This window comes from Balaenoptera musculus, chromosome 18 (assembly GCF_009873245.2).
Source record: "Balaenoptera musculus isolate JJ_BM4_2016_0621 chromosome 18, mBalMus1.pri.v3, whole genome shotgun sequence".
Classification (NCBI taxonomy): domain Eukaryota; kingdom Metazoa; phylum Chordata; class Mammalia; order Artiodactyla; family Balaenopteridae; genus Balaenoptera; species Balaenoptera musculus.
This window is the reverse complement of record NC_045802.1, coordinates 28,936,740-28,946,141: the sequence shown is the minus strand read 5'-3', so window position 1 is coordinate 28,946,141 and position 9,402 is coordinate 28,936,740. Positions and strand designations below refer to the sequence as shown.

The 9,402-nt window shown below is 33.6% G+C and overlaps 1 pseudogene; it reads left to right on the top strand.

Annotated features, from left to right (window-relative positions):
• Window positions 1-3,973: 3,973 nt before the first annotated feature.
• LOC118884040 lies at window positions 3,974-5,943 on the top strand (annotated as a pseudogene).
• Window positions 5,944-9,402: the final 3,459 nt, after the last annotated feature.

The following is a 9,402-nucleotide window of genomic DNA, read 5'->3' as shown; positions in this document are numbered from 1 at the left end:
ATATTGTCTCTGCTAATTTTTTTTACAGCTAGTATGGGGAATAGCTTAGCTTGTTTGGGGAATATTTATAATTTAAATAATAAAAGTTTGAGGACCTATAAATAAATTTAATCTTTCTCAGTTTAGGAGAACGAACTAGTCAATTCAAGAGACCAAGGGAACACTAATCTCTTCCAAATAAACCCCACACTATACAGCTTTGAGAATGTTTGCTATCAATTTAAATAACCATAAAGATGAATGTTTTGATATTTCACTTGGGGGTTTAGGGTTCAGAATGTAAACTTAAGCTAAAGTATATATTGAAGGTTATCTCATTTGAGCTTCTCTCCTAAAATTATATAAATATAGTTTGTTAATCTACCAATTTCTGTAGTTACCAATTAGGGTACATTTTTCTTTTCTTCTTTTTTAATTTGACCTAGTGGTCATCATGGATTCCCGATAATCTCTTTGGCATTCTTTTTTTTTTTAAATTATTTAATTAATTAATTTATTTATGGCTGTGTTGAGTCTTCGTTTCTGCACGAGGGCTTTCTCTAGTTGTGGCAAGCGGAGGCCACTCTTCATTGCGGTGCGTGGGTTTCTCACTATCGCGGCCTCTCTTGTTGCGGTACACAGGCTCCAGACGCGCAGGCTCAGCAATTGTGGCTCACGGGCCCAGCCGCTCCACGGCATGTGGGATCTTCCCAGACCAGGGCTCGAACCCATGTCCCCTGCATTGGCAGGCAGATTCTCAACCACTGCGCCACCAGGGAAGCCCGGGTACATTTTTCTTATTCAAATATTTTGATTATTTATTTTTAATCATGTTGTATTGAAGCATATATAAAATCAGAAAAAAATAGTCTCTCTAGCATGTACCACCATATTTACTTCACTTTATTTTTTTAATTAATTTTTATTGAAGTATAGTTGGTTTACAATGTTGTGTTAATTTCTGCTGTACAGCAAAGTGAATCCGTTATACATATACATATATCCACTCTTTTTTTAGATTCTATTCCCATGTGGGTCATTACAGAGTTTTGAATAGAGTTCCCTGTACTATACAGTAGGTTCTTATTAGTTATCTGTTTTATATATAGTAGTCTGGATACGTCAATCCCAATCTCCCAATTTATCTCTCCCCCTACTTTTCCCCTTGGTAACCATAAGTTTGGTTACCAAGGGGAAACCAAACTGTATCCTACATCTGTGACTCTATTTCTGTCTTGTAAATAGGTTCATTTGTACCATTTTTTAAGATTCCACATATAAGCAATATCATATGATATTCGTCTTTGTCTGTCTGACTTACTTCACTCAGCATGACAATCTCTAGGTCCATCCATGAATGCTGCAAATGGCATTATTTCATTCTTTTTTATGGCTGAGTAATATTCCATCGTATATATGTACCATATCTTCTTTATCTATTCTTCCATCGATGGACATTTAAGTTGTTCGATGTCCTGGCTATTGTAAATAATGCTGCAATGAATATCCGGGTGCATGTATCCTTTCAAATTATGGTTTTCTCCAGATATATGCCCAGGAGTGTGATTGCTGGATTATATGGTAGCTCTACTTTCAGTTTTTTGAGGAACCTCCATACTGTTCTCCATAGTGGCTGTAACAATTTACATTCCCACAAAAAGTGTAGGAGGGTTGCCTTTTCTCCACACCTTGTCCAACATTTATTGCTTGTAGATTTTTTGATGATGGTCATTCTGAACAGTGTGAGGTGATACCACATTGTAGTTTTGATTTGCATTTCTCTAATAATTAGTGATATTGAGCATCTTTTCATATGCCTCTTGGACATCTGTATGTCTTCCTTGGAGAAATGATTTTTTAGATCTTCCACCCATTTTTTGATTGGGTTGTTTGTTTATTTGATATTGAGCTGCATGAGCTATTTGCATATTTTAGAGATTAATCCCTTGTTGGTCACTTCATTCGCAAATATTTTGTCCCATTTTGTGAGTTTTCTTTTCATGGTTTCTGTTGCTATTGAAAAGCTTTTAAGTTCAATTAGGTCCCATTTGTTTATTTATTTTTTTTAATTTTCATTACTCTCGGAGGTGAATCAAAACAGATTTTGCTGTGATTTATGTCAGAGAGTGTTCTGCCTATGTTTTCCTCTAAGAGTTTTATAGTATCTGGTCTTACATTTAGGTCTTTAATCCATTTTGAGTTTATTTTTGTGTCCACATGAAATTAGGACATTCTCTAACACCATACGGATTATAATTTTAAAACTAGGGAAAAAGAAAAGGAGGAAGAGAAAGAAAGCAGGAGGGTTTGGGAGAGGGAGAAAAAGAAGGAAGGACAGAAAGAGCTTCATGTATAGAACTAAAACTTGATCTTCCTTGTCCCCTCCAGTTCTACTTCCTCAGAGGAAATCTGTATGTTGAAATAGTGTATATCATTCCCATACTTAAACATTCTTTACCAAGAATGCTTAAATTCCTGTCAAACACAAAATTTCTCAGCATATGGCTTATATTCTCCTGGAGATTTTTGTTGTAATTATTTCTGGGAAATTTCTGAATACCTGGGAAACAGAAGAAATTCATGTTTTTATTCATTGGGTTTTGGTAGAGGTAGAAAATTTCACATAAGGTGGAGTTTGGGAAAACTTTGTACTCAGAATAAAAAGAAGAAATCTGATAGTTATTTTTCCAGTTAATCCAGAAGGCATGATCACTGTAAAGCAGAGAAGGTTGCATTAAAGGAATAATAGTATCTATGTAAAACATCCATTTATTATGCATTAGTGTTAATTTAAAAGGAAGGGTGGCATCTCGTACAGAATATTTCATTGACAAAGTAATCAAGTATCTTGACTTATTCTCTCAAATCTGTCACTAGATAGCAAGCTTGACATCAACAAGTCAGTTAACTTCTTCATCCCCATTTCTTTATCTATAAGGTAATGAAAGGCTGGATATGTATTTTTATAAGTATTTTACAGCTTGAAAATCATATTATTCTAAAAATTAGATGGTATTATACTTTATCAATTTCAAAGGAACAAAAATCACAAAGAAGTATTGATTATACTTCATCTGTGCATAATCCAGGAAAGATCAATAATAAAATAATTTATTTTGTATTGGACATTGGATTATCTGCATTGCATCTTGAGACCTGAAAAATTCTATTTATAGAATTAGGATTATGGAAATCTATTAACCTGTTGCATTTACACATGTTGTATTTTACTTGCAGTATTTAAAATGGGAGGGTGAAGAGTTTGCATTGCACTTGTCAACATTTAACCTTGAATATGTCAAGAAGTATTAGCCATGAATTTGTTTGTTTGTAAAATATACTCCCAAATCCACAGAGTTATAGTGATTCTAACTGCACATAATATTTGATATAAACTCATTTGTGGTCAAAAATGAAATTCAAAGCAACCTCTAAAATGATAGTTTTCACTTGCACTATTACATTGTGGCATTGTGATACTTGCAAACCATTAAGTGAATTCACAGTTCTTTGCTTAGTACCCAAAAACTTAACTCCTTTTCACAGAGAAAAGTATAGACCATTAAGTTACACTGTAACTCAGAATAGAATAAACAAGGAAAAAACAAATTATAAAATCTCAATCAGTCTTTCTGGCTGAAATATATACAATAACGTTTAACCTGGTATGATAGTCTGATTAGGGAAGTTTTAATTAAACACATCTGAAGAGGTGGTTTTTAAATAATTAAATAATTTAAAATTTATTTAGAAAACATTTAAACCATTAAAATACACATTTATCAAATATTTCTTAGCCATACTTATAATCATTGGGTGATAATGTCGTAAAGCTTTTTTTTTTGAATTGTAAATTGTTCAAAGACATTTCTTTCAAACATGGTTATATATCTGGAGACCTCAGTTTTTGGAACAAAATTCTATATGTGTTAGAGAGCCACAGTTCTCCAGTGAGAGGCATTTACTGTTCGTCCAACATACTCAGCAGCAGAGGGAAATTCCAAGTTCTCTGTGTTCTTCACGGATGGCTCCTGTGTCAGTAGAAAATGCCCTTGGTCTGGACCAGCAACATGAATTCTCCAGATAATCAGAGTCAAGGAAGGACAGCCGGCAAAGGGTGCTATATTCCTTTTCATTCAAGGAACAAAGAAATTACTAAACAAATCTACGATAAAGACAGTTCAGGGTGGAGTTCTAGTAAAGATAAGGATACATGTAGCATTTTGAGTCTCATAATGATTCAAGAGGAAAGTCTAGTTTCTTCAGTGATGGTGGAAGTGACTAAAGGGAAGGTTTGATGATACTGAGGAGAGTGACTATAACAACACTGGCTGCCATGGTGACAGATGTGGCTTTGGAAAATTTGAACGTGGTAGAAACTGTCATTGGTGTGACAAATAGATAAAGATGTTTGGTCAAAACCATTTCCAAGTGACTGCTTGGAACAGGAACATTTTTCTGAAGATAACACTGGGATTAACTTTGAGAAATATGACATTTCAATTGAGGCAAAAGGCAATAGCTATCTCCCACACATTGAAAGTTTTATTGATGTTAAGATGGGAGAAACTATTATGGGAAACATCACGCTTACTTGTTATACTCACTTGGCTCCACTGCAAACTTGTGCTATTCTTTTTATGAAAGAGAAAAGACACTTGATGTCTTGTACCCAAACAGCATCTGTAAAAATTGCAGCATTTCTCTTGTCGATCTTGAGTCAGATTTATTCAGATGGTCAAGGAGAGACTTTGAGGGCCATGAAGGAAAACAGAAGGTAAGGGCAGTATCCAATATCCAGTCTCTTTGGTATTAGCACCAACAAGAGAGATTTGGCAGTACCAATCTATAAGGAAGCCAGAAAAATTTCATACTGGCCTGGAGATAGTCCTTACATCATTTATGGTGATGCTGATATTGGTTAGCAGATTCGATACTTAGAATGTGGATGGCACATGTTAGTTGCTACTCCTGGAGCCCTGGTAGACATGACGGAAGGAGAAAATATTAGAGTTCCACAAATACTTGTGTTGGATAAAGTGGATCTGATATTGATATTGGATTTGAACCTCAGACATATGGAATACTTGAACAAGATAGTATGCCACCAAAGGGAGTTTACCATAACATGTTTAGTGCTCCTTTCCCTAAGGAAATACAGATACTTGCTCATGATTTCTTGGCTGAATACGTCTTTTTGTCTGCAAGAATATTGACTCTACTTCTGAGAACCTCACATGAAAAGAGTAAGACAAACAGTTATTTCTGCTTAACCTTTTAAATGCAACAGGAAAGAATTCATTGACCTTAGTGTTTGTGGAGTCCAAAAGGGTGCGGATAGTCTGGAGGACTTTTTACACCATGAAGGATATGCTTGTACCAGTATCCATGGAGAATGATCTTGGAGAGATGATGAAGAAGTCTTCACCAGTTCCTCTCAGGAAAAAGCCCAATTCTAGTGGCTAGAGCAGGAACAGCAAGAGGACTGCACATTTCAAATGGGAAACAAGTTGTCAATTTTGACTTGCCAAACGGTATTGAAGAAAATGTACATTGCATTGACTGCACAGGATGTGCAGGAAACCTTGGCCTTGCCACCTTGTTCTTTAACAAGAGGAACATAAATATGACCAAGGGTTTGTTGGATCTTCTTGTGTAAGCTAAATGATATGTGCCATCTTAGTTTGAAAATAAGGCATATCAACACCAGTACAAGGGTAGCTGTCATGGACATTCTAAGAGTAATAGATTCTGTGGAGGATTTGTGCCAGACGTTATCCACATAGTAGTGTTTTTAGCAATTCCAGCTTCAGTAGCAGCTGTACTGGCAACAGCAGAGGTGATGGAAGCAGCTGCAGAGAGTTTGGTGGATGTGGCTATGGAAGCTTTTATAACAGTGATGGATATAGAGGAAATTTTAACTACTAGGGGATTGACTAGTGGGGCAACCAGCCTACTTTGTAGTAGATCATCCTGCCAAACAAGCTAATATGGAAACCACATGTAATTTAGCCAGATTATACCTTGTATAGTCTCAAGAATTTGTAGCAAATTACCAACTGTGATATTCCATTGATTCTTTTTTTCTTAAAGGGAACTCAATGTCGCAAAAAGAGATGAAAGGAAAAATCAGTGGTCTTGTTCAGAAGATAGTTTGAAGACTTCCATTGCTGTAGTTTGGATTAACTCACCTCCACCTACGCCCAACCCAAACTGCATTTATAATTTTGTGACTGCAAATCATTTGTTTGTTAATGTAATATGCTTTTAACTTTAGAAAATTTTTATTTTGATGTCCTATTGGCTCAGTAATGCTCAAGATATCAATTGTTTTGACAAAATAAATTTACTGAACTTCGGCATTTTTTTTTTTTTTTGTAAATCTATACATTTTAAACTTAAGCACACATTTACACACAAAACTCTACTCATTACTTAAGTTTTTAAAGAGTAGACTGACTTTATTATAGTAAATGTCCTTTTAAGGATATTTGACTTCCCAAATATGTCATTATAGAGAATAGCAGATATATGTTTTCCAGATTAAAATATTGAGATAGTAACGCCATCCTTTCTCCCTAATATAAAAATGTGCTTTGCCTTATGATTGTAAGGAGATCTGATTCTAATGAAGAAAATGTCAGACATATGGGGCATACGGAAAATTACCAGAGAGACTCAGTGGGTCCTGATGAATCTATCTAGTACAGGAAAATTAAACAGTACCTGATTACAGTTTGCTAATACTAGGCTCATCTGTGTACACATTTAATTTATGGTTTTAATTTACCTTTAATGTAAAATATAACTTCCAAGCATTTAATATATCACTTGTCCTTAATAAATCTGTCATGAATGTGAGTTAGTCTTATATGATTTTTAGAAGCAGTCTTGGAGTCTAAGAAAAATTCAACTAAATCACAGTTTTTAATGTTTACTATATGAATAAAATATGCCTGCAATAATACTTTAGTAGTTGGTGGTGACATTTGCCTTGAATGGAAAGAGCAAATGATTTGAAAAAAAAAAAAAAAAGAACAAAAAAAGGGACATCCCTTAGAATTTTCTATATTAGCCTAGTTTAGTAAGGCAGGACATATGACTTGAAAGGGCTGATCTTCTGGATATTCAGTTTCAAGTGATTGGTGTTTACAGAAAAAAGTTCAAGGAATAAAATCTAGAAGAATGAAAAGAAATGAGATTTATTGTGAGACTTAAAGGCAGAAGTTAAAAACTCTTAATCATGAACTAAAAGTTCACCAATGTCTTTATTCTGATCACATATATCCTGTTAACCACATTTACATCTGTTGCTTTAATTTAAAAAAATTCTCTCCTAAACAGCACTTCAAAAATATATCAGCTTTAATTTTTCATTTTAAGTATTTAAGAAAATATTCTACAAAGCAGAAGTTAAAAGAAAGAAAGATGAGAAAAATAATAAGAAAGCCTCACGCAATGTGATTAATATGCTTCACTGGTTTATCTTGCTTCCGTATCATGATTCAGGTTAAAAATGTGATTTTTTACTCAGCTTTTATTTTTATTTATTGGTCTAACACGTCTGGAATATACACCACATCACTATTCTATTGAAATTTGTCCTTTTCTATGTTCATATTAGAAAACAAAACATAATTTCCATTATAATTAAAGCTGGGGACTGAGAAATCTAAAATTGAAAACTCTTTTTATACTCATTTCCTTTTTAGTTAGAATATAAAATGTGTCTAAAGAACCTTAACTTAATTTGAGTCCTGGAAGAAAAAGGGATATTTCTGAAGGGCTCAGGAGGTTGTAAATCAATTCCACTGCCTGACTGAGAGCAGAGGGCCATCCAGAACCAGCATTTGTCACAGGTTCAAGCTAAAATGGCCCAGTGCATTACAAGTTACAAACACTTTAGTAAGTTCAGCATTCTTTTTCCAAGAGACTAAATAAACAAACAAGTAAACAAATAAAGGCTATAAACTATATTTGTCTAGATTTCATTGTCATTTGATCCTCTAATCTCACTATAGTGAAAAACAAACTTTTTACTAAAATAAAATAATAATAAAAAGATATAGTTTTGCAATGAGCTCCCAAAGATATAGTTTTGCAATGAGCTCCCTCCTGCAATTCCTACAGCAGGAATTACAAACCTGCTGTATAGCAAAAAAAAAAAAAAAAAAAAAAATGGAATTACAAAAAGTTAAATAATTGACTAGTATTTAGCATCAGTTTGGTAAGCTTTGTTACATTAAATTGAGACATAACTATTTCCCTAACAATTATAGTGAAATGTTAGGTAAACCCAACAAAGTAGTAGTAGACAGGAAAATAATTTTTCCCAATTGCATGTGTTTATATTAATAGATATTCTGCCAATGTCATGAGCTTCTTCTATGCATCTGAAAGATCAATAGACTTGACTTGTTGAATTGTGGCTGAACTAATTACATAACTTCAAGCTTGAGAACATATTTTTCACTTACCAAGAAAAAATTTAAAAAGGAATAGGTACACATAAAGAATAAAATGTACTTGGTCACCTCATGAAAGAACAGTATAGAGAAATGGTTCAGGATACAGAACAACTGGGTGTGAAACTCAGCTCTTTTTTCCTTATATGCAAACTTGGACAAGTTACATATTATTTTGTATTTGTTTCCTCATTTATAAAAGGAAAATGGTAATATCTACTTCACTAGATTTTTGTAAAAATTAAATGAATTGATGCATATGAAGAGCTGAAAATAGAGCCAGCTATATTACAAATGCTTGGAATTGAGATATGACAGACTTCTCTTATGGTAGCAAATATAAATATAATATTTCCCTAAGTATTGGTCACTAACTGGTTGATTATATTCTTTGTTTATAAGTTATTAATTTAGTTTTTATCTTATTTATCATAATTTTAGTTTGTTTCCCTTTCTATGGTGAGAAATTATTTTTTAACTATAGACTTAGTATTACTTGTGCATCATATATAGAAAATGCTACAATTCAATGTGATGATTAAGATATTCTTTTCAAAGAGTATTCAAATAAAAGTAAATGATGTCCTCAAGTAAAGGTGACTATTCTACAATGTAAAATAACTGAATGGATAAAGTGTATTGAAGATTGTTAGGCCAAAAGGAAAAAAAAAAGGAAATATATGGTCTTATATCTCTAACCTGTGTCTATAAGTTTTAAATATAATGATAGGGAGCAGAGTTAAGATGGAAGAATAGGAGGATGCAGAATTTGTCTCTCCTACAAGTACATCAAGAATACATCTACAAATGGAACAATTCTGAGAGAGTACTTGCTGAACATCAGTGGAAGATTTCAGACACCTACAAGGACAAGAAAAATCTCCTCACAGCTGGGTAGGATGAAAGAAAGAAAAAAAGAAAAGAGCAATCAAAAAAAAAGGACCAGCAATCCTGGTGG